Here is a 21,860-nt window from a genome sequence, read left to right as displayed (position 1 = left end):
ACCCTTTATTGAGCATAGTAAGTTCCAACATTTGTAAATTCAACCCTTCCAAGTCACATAAATTGACAATTAATCAAGATGTAAAGTTAATCCCCTTTTTTCCCAAATTATTTTTTTCTGTTGTAACTCATACCTATTTTGTAACAACCTAGTCGTATTTTTAAATTAAGGTTAAACCATGTAAAGTGTGACTGTATATTTTAGGCAAAACACAACTTTCAGAAAAGTAATATCGATGAAATAATTTAGAATATTATGGTAGCCATTTTATATTTATTGAAGGATTGTTCGCCACCATCCACTGCTTCATATCAAATGTATATTATATATATATATATATATATATATATATATATATATATATATATATATATATATATATATATATATATATATATATATATATATATATATAGATATATAGATATATAGATATATAGATATATATATATATATATATATATATATATATATATATATATATATATATATATATATATATATATATAGATATAGGCATAACTATTAGATATAGATATTAAACCATATCAAACTATCGTATTTAACTTTGAAAAATGGCACTTGTAATATTGATGTACTTGTACAAATAATGTTCATAAGAAATTTTTAGAAGTTGGAGAACCAAAGGATGGTCCTTTGTAAAATGAAAGAATGTCAAAAATTGATGTTGCACAATATTTAAAAGTTTTATAGAGGATTCTCTCAAAACAAAAGTTTTAGTGCTATATATAATACATAATTTCATTTTTACTCTAAACGTTTTGCAGTTACATTCCAAAACTTTATCTCCAATGTTAGCACTCCCTACCTTTACATATATGAGGACATACTATTTAGGATGGATTAATAGGGATGTTAAAATTTAGGTCTTTGAAAAGTGTAGACTTGATTTTTGTTAGATAGTTACATTGATGAAGAATATTGTGAAATTATGCATGTATAAATTAGTGAAATTGATTTTGGAAGCTTATAGATATACAAGAGAAAACTAATCCATGTTTCTAGACAAATTGTTCTTGTCAATTTATAGTTGCATACTTGTGCATTAGAAGAAAAGTATAGAATATGTCAATAATACATTTATTCATAAACTCCAAAATTAGAGATTATATTTTTTTCATGGCATAGTCCCCATCATATGTATTTTAAATTATATCACAAAAAAAGACATATCTCCAACAACAACATTTTACAACAAAACAAATCTAGCAATCATAGATTTCTTCCAACTCAAACACAAGAATGTTTCCAATAACAACACTACAATGTTATAAGAAACCTAAAACCCACAATATTATTTCTGTGAAAACAACCAAGTAACAACATTTTAGGGTGAACAAAATATAGTACCCACAATATTATCTTCAAGCATAAACATAACCATGTTGCCAATAACAACATTAAAATGCAAGACAAATCTAGTGCATGCTAGATCGCCTTCTAGTAGAAATAAAAGAAAAAGAAGGCAAAAAAAATTAAATGTATGCAATGTAGTTATGTTTGTACAAGAGGGAAATGTAATATATTTTCTTTGACTTTGAATGCATTTATTTATTCAAGAAGGAAATTTAGTTCATAATATATTTTTTCACTTTGGAATGTTTATGTTTGTACTATAAAAATATATATTGCGTGTTAGATTTCTTTTACCCTCTAATTCTTTTGTTTGTGTTAGAAATAAATCTAGCATGTGCTGGATTTGTTTTAATCTACAGTGGTTTTATTTGTGGTAGAAACAAATATATCATGTGTTATGTTTGTTTTACTCTAAAATTCTTGTGTTTTACCTCAAAATACTTTTGTGCTTTTCTTTAAACTAGGTTTTTCCATTTATCATATAATGCTTATGTTTGTGCTAGAAAGAATTGTAGTAGATGTTGTATTCATTTTACGTTGCAATTCTTGATTTGGTGCCAAAATAAAATTTAGTGCATGCAATATTTCATTTACCATGCAATACTTTTTTTGTACTGTAAACAAATCTAGTACGTGCTAGATTCATTTGACCTTGAAATTCTTGTTTTGGTACCAAAATCAATTCAGTGCATGCAAGATTTCGTTTACCCTATAATACCTTTTTTTGTACTATAAACAAATCTACTACATGCTACATTTGTTTTATCCTATAATTCTATTTTTTTATATTTTTTTTACATTTCAATGCTTTTGCATTTGTTTCTCCTTAAAATATATTTTCCTTACCTTACAATCCTTCTCCATGTTAGTAAAAAATCTATTGTGCACACTAGATTTCTCTTTCTAACCTTGCAATGAATGTGTTTATTCTAGAAAATAAATCTAGCATAGATTAGATTTATTTTACCTTTCTATTCTTTTATTTGTTCCAAAAACAAATATGGCTTTTGCATGTTTTGTTTTACCTTTCAATGTCTATCTTTTTGCTAGAAAAAATATAGCATGTGTTAGATTTATTTTACTTTTCAATGTTGGTGGTTTCTGAAGAGAGAAACTAGGGTGTATTAGATTTACTTTAGCTTGCAATGTTTTTTTTTGCGAGAAACAAATATATGGTGCCTTAGATATGTTTCACATTGCAATGTGTCTTTATGTGATAGAAATATATATATTACATGCTCGATTTTTTATTCCCCTCCATCATTTTGTTTCTGCTACATTTATTTTACCCTACGATGGTTTTGTTTGTAGTAGAAACAAGTCTAGTGCATTTTATATTTGGTTTACCTTCAATTGTTTTGTTTCTGTGAGAAACAAATCTATAACATGCTCAATGTGTTTTATTTTGTAGTTCTTGTTTTCATTCTTTTGTTTTCCATAGTCTAAAAATTATGCTTTTTTTCCTTGAAAGTTATGGAAATTTTGAAAAAATCTTGCATAAATTTTTGTAAATCTAAGTAAAAGTTGTCAAACTTCATAATTTTAGGTGTCCTAGAATATTTTGATGGTGGTGAATCCATTTCCACCGTCAAAAACATGATTCAAACACTCCCTCTACAAGATTTTTAGAAATTATGTTGCCTGAATTCCAACCACTTTTGGTCGTCTGAGAAATTCCTCTGCCTTTGTAGAAAACTCCCTTTTGTTTTAAACTTTAATTCTATTAACTATGTTGGATATTCCAACATGTAAAGTGATCACCCGAGTAATAAGTCCTAATTAGACCTTAGACCATTTGGTGGAGGAGTCCGAGCAGTGGGTCGTACGGTAATGCCTTGACTGTGATTTCACAAAAAGGCAAGTAAGATAACTTTGTTGGTAGCAATGATGTGATAGCTCTAGTGAGTCAAGGAAGAAGATAACTTTGTTGGTAGCAATGGTGTGATAGTTCTAGTGAGTCAAGGAAGGTGCATGAGAGGTTATAACACTTGGAGGTTGAGATGAGTGTTCCCCTTGGAAACTTGTCATAGCGCTTAGCTTGGAATGGAACACATGAGCAAAGATACATCATAACATGGAAGGAAAGTTGGTAAGAAATCCAAAGTGATGGTTAAATGAATAGCACATTTCCAAAAGATTCATACATATTTATACAGAATAGTCTATACATGCATGTGTAAGAAAACCAATACATATATCATTTAGAGTAAACTAGCTAGTATAGAATACAATACAACATATGCATGAAACGTGTTGGATCTTTTTATATTAGGAAGTGCAAGTTCTAGTGATACAATACATCCATGTCCAACCACTAGTTCCAATAAGGGAATGTTATAGCCACAACCGCCTTCTCCTCCAAAGAGATGTATTAGCTCTGCGCAGCAAAGAAGCCAAGGCTCATTACAATATTGTCCAAGCTCTCTCCAAAATAGTCTTATCAGAAGCTTCGCTAACCAAAAGCCCTTATACTGAGTTATGAGGCAATATTTATAGAAAAGGGTGGGGTAACTCTTGACATTCCCCTTTGTGACAGTTCAAATACCCTCATGACTCTTCATTTACTCTATGACTGTTACATCCAAATATTGACACTTGACTTACACTTAACAATACATTACATTAAAATGCTTCATGTGATGTTAATGTCACGTCATCACCTCATGGCTTGAGTCTCCAAAGTTGCTTTTATCACCAGTGGATTTGCTTGAGCTTGCAACGTTGTTCCGCTTTTGTGTTGTTAACAACATTCCTCTTGCATTCATTGCATCCGGTATGCTGCCTTCAGCTGTTATTCAAGATGATGCTCACTATGATGATGCTGCCATCATATCTTGATGTCCTTGTCTACGAACAACTTGATGTCTTCGTGGGTGGGCAAGTTCATAGGCACTTGAGAACTGACTTACAACATACGTGGGTGACAGATCATGAAGGTCATGCAATTTCTGTCAGGAGGTCAGGACACTGACTGCCAAGACCATGCAAGGTAGAGTCTGGGCTGCTGGAATGATGACTGACTATTGGAATTCTGCAATGAAGATTCCAATCTCGATGCTGACTACTAGAATTGAACAATGCACAATCTCAGCTTGCAATCGTTGAAGGCTGAGTGACTGCATTGTGCAATTTTTTGGGCCAGTAGTCACTGTCCCTCAGAAATGTGCAAAACAGTCCTGGAGGGAAGTGCCTAGGAAAAATGTACATTTATGGAGAGGAAGAAACGACCTTCCTTCCGTGGATTGTGTAATTTTGTCTTAGTGAAGGCAAAGCCCGGGCCAAGGTTTGTTAGAATCACCAATAGGCAATTGAAAGAAAATGTGTTAGTGAATGCATGGCGAAACTAAGTGAGAGAATAAGTGATTGATCATGCATGCAAACATTGAACGAAATATTCAGTGAACATATCAACATGCATGTGGGTGAAACAAGTTGCCAAAGCAGTGAATGTTCATGAAAAATAGTTTCATAAATGCTATTACAAGCTAGTATGTATCAAAATGACAGCAAGCGCTCACTGAAATCAAGAATACAACATTCATATGAAGTAAAACACAAAACGTGCCAGAAATGCAACATAAGACATTGAAAGTAGGCTTACCCCAAAACAACTAAGTCAAATGTGCCTACAACTACTAGATGGGATGTAGGATGTGAGAGCTACACGTTTGATGTGAGGAATGAGCTCTGCAGTGTTAGGTTGATGAGTTTCGATCAAATCGATGTTGTCACGCGCATGCCAGAAATCTAGGGAAAGTGACCCTTGGTGGGAGATTTCTGAAATGATCCTTGCACGTAACCTCCAACTGTCAAAAATAGGTTCCTAAAACAAGGAATGCCTTTGCATGCAACCTTGGGAGAGGCAGTCCATGCATGCAAGTCTGTTTTGCTCGGTCCCGGAGGGAACTGATCAACTCAGCTACATATGCAAGAGGCTCCTCAATTGCTTGGAGAAATTGTGCATTTTTGGCTTGGAGCTCACGTGGTTGCCCAGAAAAATTATGCAAATTCTAGGCAAAGTAGTTGATTGTTGCCCAGATTTGCATAAATTCTGGGTTGAGCAGCCCAGCTTGGAAGGATTACACAATTTTTTAGGTGAATCTTGCTCAACAAAATTGTGCAATTCTAGGTCCGAGTAGGCTGCCAATGAGGATTGTGAAATTTCTGGAGGGAAGGTTGGTTGCCCTCTAGATTTGCGCAAATTCTTGAAGGAGTCGTTGAGCCCACTGCTTGACCAAGTCCAAATGAACAGCCTATGAGGGGAATGCATCAAGGTTTGATTGACAGGTTGTCTTTCTCTAAGAAAATCACTGGAGCTTGTGTACTTGATGAAGCAAGACATGGTGCTGTGATGTTTGGTACAGAGGCTCCAAAAAAAATCTAAGGCAAAATTTTGGAGGGTGGTTATAGCCACTACAACAAATTCTTTTGTCTTTTTTCTTACACTAGACTCTTTTTACCTTACAACACTTGTTTGTTCTAGAAAACAATATAGTGAGTACTAGATATATTTTACCTTGCAATTCTTGTCTTTGTGCTAGAAACAAATCTAGCGCACCATATATTTATTTTAACGTACAGTACTTTTGTTTGTACTAGGAACAAATCTATTCCATGTTAGATTATTCTAGTGTGCTATGTTTTTGTTTGGGCTACATGCAAATATTTAATGTTTTTTACTATACTATAAAAAAACCCTAAAATTCTTTTGTATTTTCCCTTTCATTATATTTTTTTTATATTACAATCCTTGTGTTTGTGTTAGAGACAAATCTAACGTGCTATATTTGTTTTACCTTGAAATGTTTTTGTTTATTCTAGAGGGAAATGTAGAGAACATTATATTTGTTTTACTTTTTAATGTTTCTTTTTTTGCTAAAAATAATTCTAGCATGTGCTCTATTTGTTTTACCATGCAATACTTTTGTTCATGATAGAAACAAATTGAGTGTGCACTAGATTTTTTTACATTGCAATACTTCTAATTGTTCGAGAAATAAATCTAGACTGTGCTAGAATGATTTTACATTGCATTCTTTTTTTGTGTTTTAAACGTCTAAGATTCTCTAAATTTGTTTTTGTTACAATGCTTGTTTTTTGTGATAGAAAGAAAGATAGAACATGCTAGATTTGTTTTAGCTTACAATGTTTGTGTTTGTGCTAGAAGGAAATCTGGAGTGGGTTAGATTTATTTTTCCTTAAAGTGATTGTGTATGTGTTAAAAAAAATATAATGGTTGTTATATTTGTTTTACCATGTAATGATTATGGTTGTTAGATTTATTTTACCTTGAATTTTTTTTTTAAATGTTTTTTTGTGTTAGAAATAAATATAACATGGGCTATATTTTCTTACCTTGCAATCCTTATTTTCGTGTGACAAGGAAATATAGCATATTCTAGAATTTTCTTTCCTTTCAATGATTTTGTTTGTCGTAGAAGGAAATCTAATGCATGCTAGATATTTTTTTCCTTACAATGCTTGCATTTGTGTGAAAATAGATCCAGCAAATGTTAGATATTTTTTACCCTCACTCCTTGCATTTGTGTTAAAAACAAATGTAGTGCTTGCTATGTTTTTTATGCCATACAATGCTTCTGTTTGTGATAGAAACAAATCTAGTGGGTGCAAGATTTGTTGTACCTTATAATGTTGGAGTTTGTACTAAAAATAAATGTTGTGTAGACTAGAGTTTTTTTTTACGTCGAAATGATTTAGTTTGTGCTTAAAAACAAATCAAGAGCCCGCTCTATTTGATTTTCCCTTCAGTTTTTTATTAGGATTATTATTTACCCTATAACATTTTTTTGTTTTGCCCTATGCTAGATTAGTTTTATCTTACAATGTTTGTCTATGTTAGAAACAAATCTAGCATGCCCTAGATTTTTTTTTACCTTTCAATGTTATTGTTTGTTCAAGAATGAAATCTAGCACACATTATAGTTGTTTTACCATGCAATGCTTGTGTTTATTCACAAGGAAATTTAGCCCATGCTAGATTTATTTTATTGTGTAATGGTTTTGTTTGTTCTTGAAAAAAATATAGTGCATGCTAGATAGCTTAGATTTCTTCTACTTTGTAATGCTTATAGTTTTTCTAGAAAGGAATATTATAACATGTTAGTTTTTTTTTAGCTTCCAATGTTTCTCTTTGTACTGGAAGGAAATGTAGAACATGTTATATTTGTCTTCCATGATAATTTTTATGTTTGTGGTACAAACAAATCTAGCAGGATCTAGATTTGTTTTTCCCTTCAATGCTTTTGTTTCTTCTAGAAACAAACCTAGCATGTGCTAGATTTTTTTTACTTTGCGATTCTTGTGTTTATGTTAGAAACAAATCTAGTGCATGTTATTTTTCTTCATCCTACAATGTTTTTTTGTGCTAGAAATAAATATAGTCCACGTAACATTTCACTGAGGTTGTAATGTTTGTGATTGTTACAGAAAAATATACCATGTTCTATATTTTTTCTCTGTAATGCTTGTGTTTTCGCTAGAAATAAATCAATTGTGTGTTAGATTTGTTTTAGCATGCAATAGGTGTGTTTTTGTTTGAAAAAAATATAATGCATGCTATATTTTTTTACCCTACAATGATTTTGTTTTTTCTAAAAACAAATCTAGGGCATGCTAGATTTACTTTACCTTGCAATGCTTTTGTTTATTATAGAAATAATTTGAGCAGGCTAGATTTCTTTTACCCTATAATGGTTGTGTTTGTAAAAAAAAAATTAATCCTACAATTCTCCTTACACTAAATTTAATTTACCTTACAATGCTCATGTTTATGTTGGAAATAAATCTAGTGTGGCCTAGATTTTTTTTTTACATGCATTGCTCTCCTTTGTACTAGAAACCAATCTAGGACATAAAATATTTGTTTTGGTGTACAAATATTTTGTTTACGACAAATAAATCTAGCACAAATTAGATTTTATTTTACCGTGCAATGCTTTTAGGTTCTTCCTTACGGTAGATTTGTTTTACCTTACAATGTTTTTATATGTGTTAGAAACAAATCTAATGCAGAGTATATTTATTTTACATCATAATTCGTGTGATTATGCTAGAAGCAAATCTAGCGTGTGTTATATTTTTTCTACTTTTCGATGTTAGTATTTGTACTAAAAAGAAATATATCATGCACCATATTTGTTTTATTGTGCAAAACATTTTTTTATGTTTTTCCTTACGCCGGGTTTTTGTTTACCATACAATGCATGTGTTTGTGATAGAAACAAATATAATGTCCATTAGATTTTTTTTAGTCTACAATATTTGTTGTTCTGCTAAAAAAAAAAAAATGTACCATGCACTATATTTGTTTAACATTGTAATGCTTTTCTTTGTGATAAAAACAAATCTTGCAAACGTTAGAATTATGATACCCTATAATGATTTTATTTTTTGATATGTTTGTGTTAGAAAAAAATATAGCGGGCAATGGATTTGTTTGACCTACAATGCTCTTGTTTGTCATAGAAACAAGTATAGCGAGTGCTAGAATTGTTCTACCCCACAACGCTTATGTTTGTGCTAAGAAAAAATATAGGGCACCATTGATTTGTTTTATCTTTTAATGGTTTTGTGTCTAGTGGAAAGAAATATGGAATGGGTTAGATTTATTCTACTTTGCGATAATTTTGTTTCTATTTTATATGAAACTACATTTGTTCTACCTTACAATTCTCATGTTTGTGTTAAAACCAAATCTAGGGTGTGCAATATTTGTTTTACCTTGCAATGCCTATGTTTATCTAAAAGAAGAGGGAGGATCTCAAAATCAACTAGATCTAAGGGGATGTATACCTCCAAAGTATTCTTACCGCTAATGTGGATATTGCCTTAGATGAGATAGTCTCACTAAAAACGGAAGATCACTAGAATATTCCTTTTCCTCTCCACAAATTATCTCCTCTTGAAAAGTCATCTAGTACTCCTCACTTGAAGGGGATATCATGAGATCATGTGCATGTTTCTCTCCATTGAAGGTTAAACTTAATAGCCATCGACCCAATATGTCGAAAATGCCCTCTCCCCCACTTATTGTTCTCGTTCATATTATTTGTCTTAATGCCTAAATCAACCATAATGTTGGCCCCTCTTCCTCCTTCACCTCACCCTCACCACTCACCAATGGACTATCCTTGGCCCTTATGGAAGCATCTATCCTTGAATCCCTCTTTTGTACCCTATTGTTTTCTCCTCCCCCTTCCATTTCTCTTCCTTGTTATGAAGAGATGAAATGAAGTTATGCTTTATAGTCAAGAATAAAATGTTATGATTCCCCCTTCTAGTGATGGCCTAGTGATGGACCCCTTTGTAGTATGCCTTGTTGGTGGGAGGTGAAATATGATCAAACCTAAGATAAACCCAAAATTGAAATTAAGGAAGGATAATAAGCTTCTATTGCTAGGTCCATAGAGAAAATTAGTCATGGTTCAAAGGTTCTATATGATTTTCCTCTCTTCCATATCAAGGGAAATGAGGGTGTTTGAAAACTTAAGAGATCGATTGCTTCCATCAAACATAATAAGTTAATGATAAAGAAAACTATGTTAGACATATATTATTGTAATGTAGTAATGTATACCTCAAGGAAGTAGAGAGAAAATGGTTTTTTTGTTTGTTTAATAATTGAGAAGAATTGAATAGATGGATTTCTTAACAATGTGTTTGAAATGATTTCATCTATATATATATATATATATATATATATATATATATATATATATATATATATATATATATATATATATATATATAGATATATATATATATATATATATATATATCTATATATATATATAGATAAATAAAAAAAATAAAAATAAAATAAAAAAAGCATTCAAAATATGGATTTTATAAAGAATATTACTATGTGGAAGGTTAGGTAGTATAAAATAAATTTTACTCAACTACCTTCCCTACTTAATTTTTCAGTGAATGTGAAATATGTTGGGGCATAGTATGATAAATGTCATGAAATAGTTTAAAACTTAAGTAATATCTATATTTAAGAGTATATTAATTCTAAATTCATTTTTCAAATCTTGAAAGGATAAAATGTAATAAAATATGATCATTTTAGGCCTATAAATCCCTAAAACTATGTGTAGCTCACCTTAGATAAGTTATAAATTTTGAAAAGAACTGAGAACATTTCCAAAAGGCACAAATTTTTCTCACTAATTTTCAAAATATTCACAACTATTTCAAGCTCTTTAGCTAAGGTTCTATGAATTGTCATGCAAAAATAGTTTTTTTAATCATTAAAACTACAATTTAGTGCAACTAACATCATTAAAAATAGCCAGAGCACAAAAAACAAAAACAATCCACCACAGATCTAGGAAAGGTGATTTTAAGGTTTAAATAAAGAACAACATCAACAAATTTTGTCATGTATGATATAGCCTTTAGGCATTTTCTACCCTTACTAGCTAACATTTTGATATAGTTCCAAAATTTATTATTATTATTGGTCCTATGTTAATATAAATTATGATGTAGCATTCCAAATTCAAACTGAATATTGGAAATGAACAATCTATCATCAATGCATCCATATACAACTTCTATATTTCATTATATGAATGAAGTATGAATATATGAAAAAAGTATTATTTATATAATTTATTTTATCATATCAAGGTTATATATGGCATTTGTATCTACAACAAGGGATGATTATTTTTGTTATACAAGTTTATTTTTGTTATACAATTTTAAGGTCACTGCCAAGGGAGACGCTAAATTGGTGTATGAGACCCCTCTTGTTATTAACTTGTGACCTCTTAGTAGGAAACATCTTATATTAACCATGAGGCCCACTCAAGCTGGATTAACCATTAGGATTGATTAGAATCTCTCATTTTCAAATTTACAATGTATCTTTAATATAACTATATTTTTTTTATTATAAATTACTAATGTTGAAAAACTCAACTCACTATACCACTAGATGAATTCAAAAATTAAGACATAAATGAAATCAATGAAATTTTGATACCAATTCAATATTGAGACTTAGTTAGCATGAAAATGTGGCTCAATAGAGATTGACTCAAGTATTGTTTAATGACTACATCTTTTTTAGCTATGGTAATTACAAAAAAGAACAACTTCATTCAATCTCATGGATGTTATGCATGGCTCCCTAGGAGAGCTTTGGCGAGGATTACAAAAATAAATATAAAAAATAATAATATTTATATGTGGGAATTCTTATTTATAGCATTTACGTGGTCATTTCAATGCCACACATGATGTTTTTTTTTTTTTTCAAAATAGATTGATTAGACTCTCCCTTGTAATTTACAATACACTATTGATATAACTATCTCTTTTTTATTAAAACATACGAATGTTGAAAAAATCAACTCAACAAACTACTCAATGAAGTAAGAGTGTAAGAAATTGACTAGCTCCATAAAATCTTCATAAAGACATGGCTACCTAGATCATCCAAAGTGGGGGACTTTCTTCCATTCTTGGCATCTAAATTTGATCCCAAGAGTTTTTTAGATCTACAAATGATTTAGACTCAGTAGTAAAAACAACCCACATGTAACTTGCAAATTAGTGTCTAATATAGGTACAAATGAATCTTATTAGGTAGACTCCATAATAAATATAACCCACAAGTAACTTGCAAATTAGTGTATCAGAAGAGTACAATTGAATCTTCTTTGGTCACAAAGAGTTTTATTTATTGACACAAATCCATGTTTGGGACTTTGTTAGCACTACAATGGGGTTGAACATAGATAGACTCAAGTATACTTTAATTACTTCATTTTTTTCATCTATGATAATGATAAAAATGAATGTTGTCAGTCAATCTCAAGGAAGTTATGCATTGGTTCCGTAGAGGAGGTTTGGCATAGTGCACAAAAATAAATATAATAGGTAATAATATGTGTATGTCTCTATGGACATGTGAATACACACACATACAACTAGGATGTGTGAGCATACATTTCCATGGTTGTTGAGCACAAACACACCTGCATTCTCCCTTTCTATGTGTAAGCATGGGACATGTGGGGAATGTGAAACACATGCAGATAGGCATATGCATATGCATGTGTGCATGTGTTACATAGATTATAGATGTAAGATCTTCAACTTAATAAAATACATGCTAAATAGTGTAAGTGAAAATAAAAATGTCACAAGCTAAGTGTATGTGCATATTTAGGATTATGATAAAAAAGAAAATTCATCAAATATTAAGTTGTTAAAAATATATTATTGGAATCTAGTAACTTGTACCTCAAGGAAGTAAGGATATATACATTGTCAATAAATAAGAAGAACCTAAATTTATGAATAGATGAATTGCTTAACAATATGCTTGAAAAGATTTCAACTATAATAACAAATGCCCAAAATATTGATTTTATAAGGTATATTGTTGCATGGAAGGCTATGTATTATAGAAGATAATTTTCTAGATTTCCTTTTGTCTTCATTTTTTTAGTCAATGTGAGATATATTGAGGCTTAGTATGATAAACCTCATGAAAACTTGTAAAATCTAATGAATCTTAATGTTTAAGGTTTTATTAGTTCCAAATTCATTTATCTAATTGTAAAAGGATGAATCTTAACAAACTTTGGTCATCTTAGGCCTATAAATCCCTAAATCTATGAATCACACACAAGTTATCAATTTTGAAAAGCACTTAAAGCATAAAATTCAAAAGGGCCCAAAATTTTTTGAATGATTTTTTGTCATTTTCATAAAGCCTCCCAACTATTTTGAAACCTCTTTGACTAAGGTTTAGTGAGAATTGTCATTCAAAAACTAGTTTTTGATCATTTCTTGATAGAAATATTTAACAACTAAACCCTAGTGCAACTAACCTCGCTAAAAATAAGTAGAACACAAAAAATGAAAACAATCTGTAAAGCTTGAGAAAAATTATTTCATATTTTTAATGATGAACAACATCATCAAATGTCATTTATGATATCATCCACTTTTATGTAGTTTTGAACTTTATTATTTACTTTATTTTTTTGTTTAGTTCCATGTCAATCTCAACCATCATGTAACATTCAAAATTTTATGTTGTGTTTAGGGATGAATGATTTATCATCAATGAATCACTATTCAACTTGTATATTTCCATGTTTCCTTGTATGAACTAAGCATCAATATATCAATAAAACATTTCATGTGATTTGCTTTTCTATTTCCTATGAATGTGTAGGCCAGATTTCTTTCCCATGGTTGGCTTAGTAGCTCTTGTTTCTATGAACTAATTTGATTTCCTATAAATTCTCATTTGTTTTCTTTAGGACACTTAATTTTACTTTTATTTCTTTATCCCATGCAAGCTATAAAATTATCACCAAACCCATGCCAAATAGATTTATGTATGTAGTGTCACAAATAATGTTCCAAGAATAAGGGATTTAACATAGGATAAGAAAATATAGAAAAATACTAAAAGAGAATATATTAGACCAGTAAAACTCATTATGCTAAAGCTTTTAAAATCTTTAATTGGTGTTATTTTGTCTACTAAAAATTTATTAAACAAGGATTATAAATCTTCTTCTTAATTTACAATTATATCTGATTATGTGAATCCTTCAATCTATAATAGGGATTGTTGTATATTTAGCCTACCCCACCAATAATCTTAGTAAAAGATTTGCGAACATTAAAAAAATGAAAGCCAGATATGCTCATTTAAATTTCTAGCTAATTATCAAACATTCTAAACACTTTTAATCTACATGCAATGGTCATACATAAATTTTATTTTTTGAAAACAAAACTCTAATAGGAATAATAAAATTGCTTAAATTTGAGTTTATAATTGTTTGAATTCTTTTTAATATGAATCTATTTTATTATTATTGTGAGGTATATAAGGAATTAAGATGCATTTAAATTGAAAGATTATATATATATATATATATATATATATATATATATATATATATATATATATATATATATATATTCAAAAATTATAAGTGGTTAAAATGAAGAGGTGAGAAACTGCCTATTGTAAATTTACTATTTTATTTTATTTTTATTTTTATTATTAATTTTATTTTAGTTTAAAATTAATTTAATTTAATTTTTATTTTAATTATTAATTTTATTTTAGTTTTAACATAACTTATTTTTATTTTTATTTTTATGTATTTTGACCAAATATAAATGTTAAGATAAGAGCGCAAAATGATAAATATATTATTATTAATATTATTTTTAGGATATATATATATATATATATATATATATATATATATATATATATATATATATATATATATATATATATGTTATCCTCAATTTTAAATCTAAATTTGGTTTTTGTTTGTGTTATTTTGATTATTTTATTATAATAATTATTTTACATTTTTATAAAAATAACTAATTTAATTTACATAAGTTTACACAAACACACACACACACACAGATATATATATATATATATATATATATATATATATATATATATATATATATATATATATATATATATATATACACACACATACACATACACATACACATAGATAAATATACATATACATATATATATGTTTTTCTAAATATTAAAATTAAATTTGGTTTTTGTTTGTTTTATTTTGATTATTTTATTATAATTATATATATATACATATATATATATATATATATATATTATTTTTTATTAGGAAGAATATTATAAAGATTTTTATAGTTTTGTTATTATTAATTAATTTAAGGTTTTCTATATTGGATTTGAGTAATGCCAATTCATAATCATATTAAGAAATTTATTGAATATCAAAGTATTTTTTGAGAGATTATTTTAAGTACTTAGAAATAGCTACTCCATGCAAAGAATTCCAGTTTCCCGACCGTGGTTGAGATTCAAAGTCTGTAGCATCACTTGTAGACTACTCTTGAGTGTACATGTGTTGCATGCAGTCATGTGATCAACCTTAGGAATTGTGCAATCCATTTTGAAAAAATTCCTAAATAATAGGGACCTAATTTCTGAAGGAATTAGGTAAGGAAATATGGGCTCAAGCAAAGGCATAAATTGACTAGATGTTTGGGCTAGATCTTTTTAGTGAGAAGAGAGATAGGTTATTCACTTGCAAGTTTTGCTTAGTTGTGAAAAGAAATTGTAAATGCAAGAAGGCATTGGGGTTTTTAGCCGATAACTTTCATTGGGAAAAATATTGTGTAGATATGTTTTATTTCTTATTTCATGTCTAAATTTTGTTTTCTAAATTGTGAATTAACTTACATAGAGTAGTAGAGAAGGTTTGTTTCTTGTGGTTTTGAAAAAAAATCATGAGAAATTGCAAATATACACCATAATTTCTACATGGCGTCATAGCGGGATTCAAATTAGAGCAAGAACTTCGACGTTGCTTCTCAGGAGGTTTGAATTTGCAGTTCAGTGTAGTGGCCTAAAACCTTGCCCAATGGAAGAAATATGTAGACAAGGTGTGGAGAATGATATTGGAGGGAGTATGGGACTATATTGTCACCAATATCCATGGGATATAAAATCCTAATGTAATTCGGGAAAACTTTGAAATATCAAGATGTAAAAGAATAAATTGATCTTGCTATATCTGAGGAGGTTCACACAAGTTCATGATGAGCTTGTAGGAGTTGGTGTTACTGTTTCAAAGGATGACTGAGTAAGCATAGCCCTTCTAGGCCTTCCCAAGAGTTGGCATAGCTATGAAGATTTAGTGAATGGCAGGGAGAAACTACTGAATTGTGAACGCTTATGGTTTGATTTGGTAAAGGAGGAAATGAGGGAGAATACCAAAGATGGAACCTCATCCAAGGGAAAGGATAAATAGAAATTTTCATTGGTTGGAATGAGAAAGAAGGGAAAAGGTAATAAATATCAAATCAAACCAGAATCTAGCCAAGGGAGAGAGAAGAGAGATTTGTCAAAAATTAAATGCTTCCATTTTAATGAATATGGCCACTATGCCAATAATTGTCCACAGAAAAATGAAATAAAAAGGACCTTAGGAGGAGCAGCACATGAATCCTTGGCTTCACAGTTCAAGCTTGAATATACCCTTATTGTATTCATATCCAACACAATGACGAAGAGTGTGTGGTACTTGGACTCAGCTACATCGTTCCACATGACATGGTGTAGGGAACTTTTAAGTGACCTAGAGGAGAAAGATCTTCCGATGCACATCAAGCTAGGGGAGGATGGAAGGTACAACATGACCGGTATTGGTACAATCACCTTTCAGAGGGAGTTGGGCTCCCCTCTCTAGCTCAAGGATGGCATGTTTGTTCTAAGCCTAAAGAAAAATATCATCTTTTTTGTAGTTTTGAAAGACGGTGGTTGTGATGTGATCTTCAGCAAAGGAAAATCATTCCTTAGACACATAGCCACGGGATATGTGAAGCAGATTAGGGTTTGTGTGAAGAACTTGTATAGGATATATGTGGAAGACTTTGTTGCATTAAGGAAAAAGGCAGAGAAAGTGCAATGTCATGATGTTTGTGAACTATGGAACAAAAGAATTGACCATTTGCGTCATGGAACCTTAAATATTATATAACAAATAAGAACTCACCTCCCTAAAGGAGCACTTTAGTAGTAGGATGTATGGAAAGGATGTATGTTGGGGAAGTACACAAAATCCACATTCCATGATTGGGACAACAAAGCACATGCAGTCATAGAAAGATGTTTGTTGACCTTCCTTGATAGCCTCCTCTCCCAGACACTGAAAAGAATCGTAGCATTATGGGAGCAGCAAGGTTAATGTTGCATGGCAAAGGCCTACCTCTGCATTTGTGGGTTGAGGCATGCAATACAATAGTATGTTTGCATAACTGAATTCCTCATCGAATTCTTGGCATGATTACACCGAAGGAGGCTTTCTCGAGGAGAAAGTCAGATGTGTTGCACTCCAATATTTTTGAAGCCTCTGTTTACTTCCATGTCTCCAAAGAATCAAGGAATAAGCTTGAGTCGCTCGTAGAATTGTGGGTATTTGTGGGTTACACAGAAACTCTCCATAACTACCATGTCTACTTGCCATCCCTGATTGTGGTAGTTGTGCAAAGGGATGTAAAGTTTGATGACATCAAGCGATGTGTTGCTCTCTTGAGAGGTAGCTTTAGATCCCACAAGAAAAGGAGATTTAGCTCCAAAGGAGGAGCCTTAGGAGCTTGTGGAGCAACCACATATTGAGGAGCAGAGAATGGAGACATTCACTCAAGTAGAACCAAAGAGACAAGGCAGAAAAAAAACAAGGAAGCTAATAGACTTGCGTAGGATGTGAGGAAGAATGTGGGATCTCCTTCAAATTTGCCCCGGGAAAGGAGGTCACCTGGGAGGTACACTAGCTACATGGATCTTATGACTGAGCTTAAATAGATTGCGCCATCCTATTTTGAGGAGGAAATAGAGCAACATGTATCGGTTGATGCAATGGTGGAGCAATATGAATCCATTTCAAATAAAAGTGTTTGGGAAGTGGTCCCAAAACCAACATATAAATCAATAGTGGGTTTGATATGGATCTTCAAGGTGATGCAGGAAACAAATGGAGGCATAGAGAAGTGTAAGGCCAGATTTTTTGCCAAGGGGTACTCTCAATTTGAGGGAATTGATTATGAGGAGACCTTTGCTCTTATAGAAAGGTACTCATCCATTAGATAAATTCTTACTGGCTATGTAGATGGGATGGAAGATCCACTAAATGGATGTAAAAACAACATTTCTCATTGGAGTTATTGAGGAGGAGATGTACATCAAGAAACCAAAAGGTTTTGAGACATTTAATAGAGAGTCTCATGTGTGCAAACTCAAGCGAGAATTGTACGATCTCAAATAAGCACCTCATGCTTGATACACCAAGATCAATAATTATCTCATTGTTTTGGGCTTCATAATAAGTGAAGTGGATGAAAACCTCTATCACATCTTAGTAGAAGGTAAATTGCTTATTATTGTCTTACATGTTGATAATTTGATTCTAACCAGTGATGAGTAGTAGATCATATCTTGTAAGGAGGACCTTGCAAGGGAATATGAAAAGAAGAACATGGGTCTCATGCACTGCTTCCTCGAGTTGGTAGTATGACAAGGTGATGGGGAATTGTTTGTCTCTCAAGGAAGTATACAAATGATATACTATAAAGATTTTGTATGGAGAGTTGTGAACCCATGTAGATAGCTCTAGCAAACAACTAGAGGAAGTAGGATGCCACTTTAAGTGAAGAAGTGGATGCTACCATTTATAGGCAGTTAATGAGTTCAATCTTGTATCTTGTGAACACATGACTAGATATGTGCTATGAAGTCAACCAACAAATCCAAGCTATGGTTAGGCCAACCAAATTGTTTTGGAAGGCATATAAGCATGTTTTATAGTACCTTAGAGGCACTACCCAGTTTGGACCATGGTACAGATGAGAAAAGGGAGCAAAGTTGTGTGCCTTGACAAATGCAAATTGGGCACGAAGTCCATTAGATCGAAAGAGTACATCAGGTGGAATTTTTAGTGTTGCGTCTATATTTGTTTCTTGGTACAACAAGAAGAAAATATATGTGGTGCTTCACTCGACAACAGTAGAATACATGGCTGCAAGTCAGGGAACATGTGAGGCGATATGGATGAGAAATATACTTGTTGGACTGTTTGGTTAGATGATGGATCAAAATGGGATAATTAGAATCGCATCAAGCTCTCTAAGAATCTTGTATTTCATGATTAATCCAAGCATATAAATATCTAGTTACCACCATTTTATGAGACTATGTGCAGAGGTGGATGATGTTGCTACACTACATTCTGGCAGAGGAATATGCCCAATTTTGAAAAAATATTTGTAAAAAGGGAAGTTTTAGTTCCATGGGTGCAAAATAAGGGTGGTTGACAATCCCTTTCTTGTTGAGAGGGAGTCTTGAAAAATGAAACAAGAAATTCTCAATTTGACTTTTCCTTGATTAAATTGAGAAGATTTGACTTTTCAAATCAACGAACAACTTGGATGCAATTAACTTGTGTGACATGGCTTGTGTCATCTAGTTTACTTAGTAAATTTGATTTGGAGGAGTTAGAGTCCAATTAAGCATGTGTGATTGCTAATTTTTAGCAATCAAATTCAATTATCTCATGTTATTTTCAGTTAAACTAGTTATGACTCCTTGAGGAACAAGTGGAAGTCATTTGTGTAGTGGGACTTCATTCAAACTCAGTGATCATCTAATTAAGTGATCAATCAACCCAAAATAGCTAGTGCATGCAGAAAATTCGAGTTCCCCACCTATGGTGGATATTATGTGTTACTATTTCACATATTACCTATTCTGAAATGGAGATTATGGTATTATTGACCTCTTTGGATCAGTCTATGGACTCCTTATAACTAATACTAAATCTCATATTATTTATGCGTGGAGATTTCTCATATTTTTTGTGTTATTTGGAATACATTGGGTACTGGTTTTAAATATATTTAATTTATGCTCCAACCTAATTGTTATGGAATTAAGGATTGGAGCTCGCTTATAGATGAAAGCCACGGTAAACTGTTATCATGGGCACACAAGGGGATCTCCCTAGGAGGCAAGTTGACTCTAGTTTGAGCAGTCCTTCATAGCATCTGTGTATGTCGGCTTCATCTTTCGCTCAGCCTAAGAATATCATTAAAATTATCTTTCTAACTTCATATTGACATGGGAAAATCTGTGTCGTAAAGGATAGAGTGGGCTCAGTTGTTGTTTACTCTGTATGAAGGGGATGGATGACTCGACTCATCTATTTATTCGATGCTCCTTTTCAAAATCAATTTGGAAGGGTGTATTTAGGATGCTAAATTTATAGGTGGATTAGAAATGCTTTCTTTTGGCTAATTGTGTTTGTGAATAGATTGTTGAATATAAAACATTTGGACCACTTCGTATATACATTGGGGTTTTGACCTAAATAATGCATTACTATCCCAATCTCCTTTATTGTGATACATCCACCTCCATCCTTGTCAAAAATAAAAAAACTTCATTGAACTCAAATATTTGTTCCTCTGTAAGCTTTCCCATCATTTTCGCATAATTCAAGCAGATGAGCCACCACCAGTCTGCTGACTAGGCTTCAATATGTCAATAATGAGATTACCTTCTCCCACTCGACCTTATTACTTATCAAAACAAAATAAGGGACGACTTTGATCGATATGTACCTTCCATGATCCCTTATCAAAATAAGTGAATAAATATTTGTCTTCTATCGTTAGTAACAATCTTTGATTTTTATTAGAACATATCCTTATAATTTATGAGAGGATGGATTGTTACAGAGAGTGATGTATACTGAAATTTCTATACTTGTAGGGCCTAGGAAAATTTCTTGATCCTGCTAGTGATTTACTCAGTGTTAGCTTTTCAATTTGAGTCTGGCTTTATTGAGGAGCAGAAAGGAGGGTTTCATCATTTGAGTTAGGGCCTATTGAGGAGCCAACAGGAGGCTTATTTTTTGTAGACTTGATCGAATACTTTTTCCTTTCATTTGACATTCTTATGACCTTATTCATACCCTACCTTGATAGAAAAAGACAATTGCTACTAGATAAATGTTGGAGCATTGCTAAAAAGGTAGTTGAATTTGTAGTTTTGAATGCCATGAGAAAAAATACGAGTTCCTCTTTTAAGAGATAATTTTTATAATGTGTAATTAATATAACTCCATTCATTATAAAACATTATCTCCTCATCTTCTAAAAAATTATAAAACATTCTAAGACCTGATCATGGCATGGTTCAATATTGCCTTATACCATTGTCATTGAAATAATTGGTTGAAGTAGCATTGGATGCACAACTTCACCCAATGACATGTGACTAAGCTGGAGTGAATTCCCTCACACCATCCCTTTTGTTGAAAGAAATTCTTGAAAACTTATGGTTATTTTGCATCTAGCATACCCTAATCAACCTAGAACTTTGGCCACTGGCAGGGAACCTTCTTATTTATTCATCGCGATAATAGGACACACGGGCTCCCTTTGGCTTTTGTAACCTCTCATTTATGACTTTAGTATGTGTTTGGTCCCTATACTACTAGTGTAAGCCCTTATCGTTATTATTACAACCACCTGATTATATTGTTGTGCCCATGTAGTCCCCATATTGTTATTATTGTGCCCCATAGAAGCCCAATATTGTTATTATTGTGCCATTACATTATTATTGTTATGTAGGATCTGATTATATTATGACCCTTTAGACTCCTATATATAGAAATGAGGTCTTCTCATTTGTATCATCCAAGAATTGTTCATTTGTGTAATGCAAAGGGGGTTTCCCCCTCGAAGAGGCTTATTTTGAAGGCATTTATCTATCTTTTCTATCCTTTTCTGAGTTGGTTTCACAACAATATGTCATGTACCTAGTTGAGTATCCTCACACTTTCAGCATGATTAAAATCAAAATATAGCTCCACAAACAAGAATACAATCAT

Source organism: Pinus tabuliformis, chromosome 4_2 (genome assembly GCF_031772625.1).
Source record: "Pinus tabuliformis cultivar Carrire ecotype Pingquan chromosome 4_2, CPIR1, whole genome shotgun sequence".
In the NCBI taxonomy this organism is placed as follows: domain Eukaryota; kingdom Viridiplantae; phylum Streptophyta; class Pinopsida; order Pinales; family Pinaceae; genus Pinus; species Pinus tabuliformis.
The sequence above is the reverse complement of the archived record's forward strand: the minus strand, read 5'-3'. Positions refer to the sequence as shown.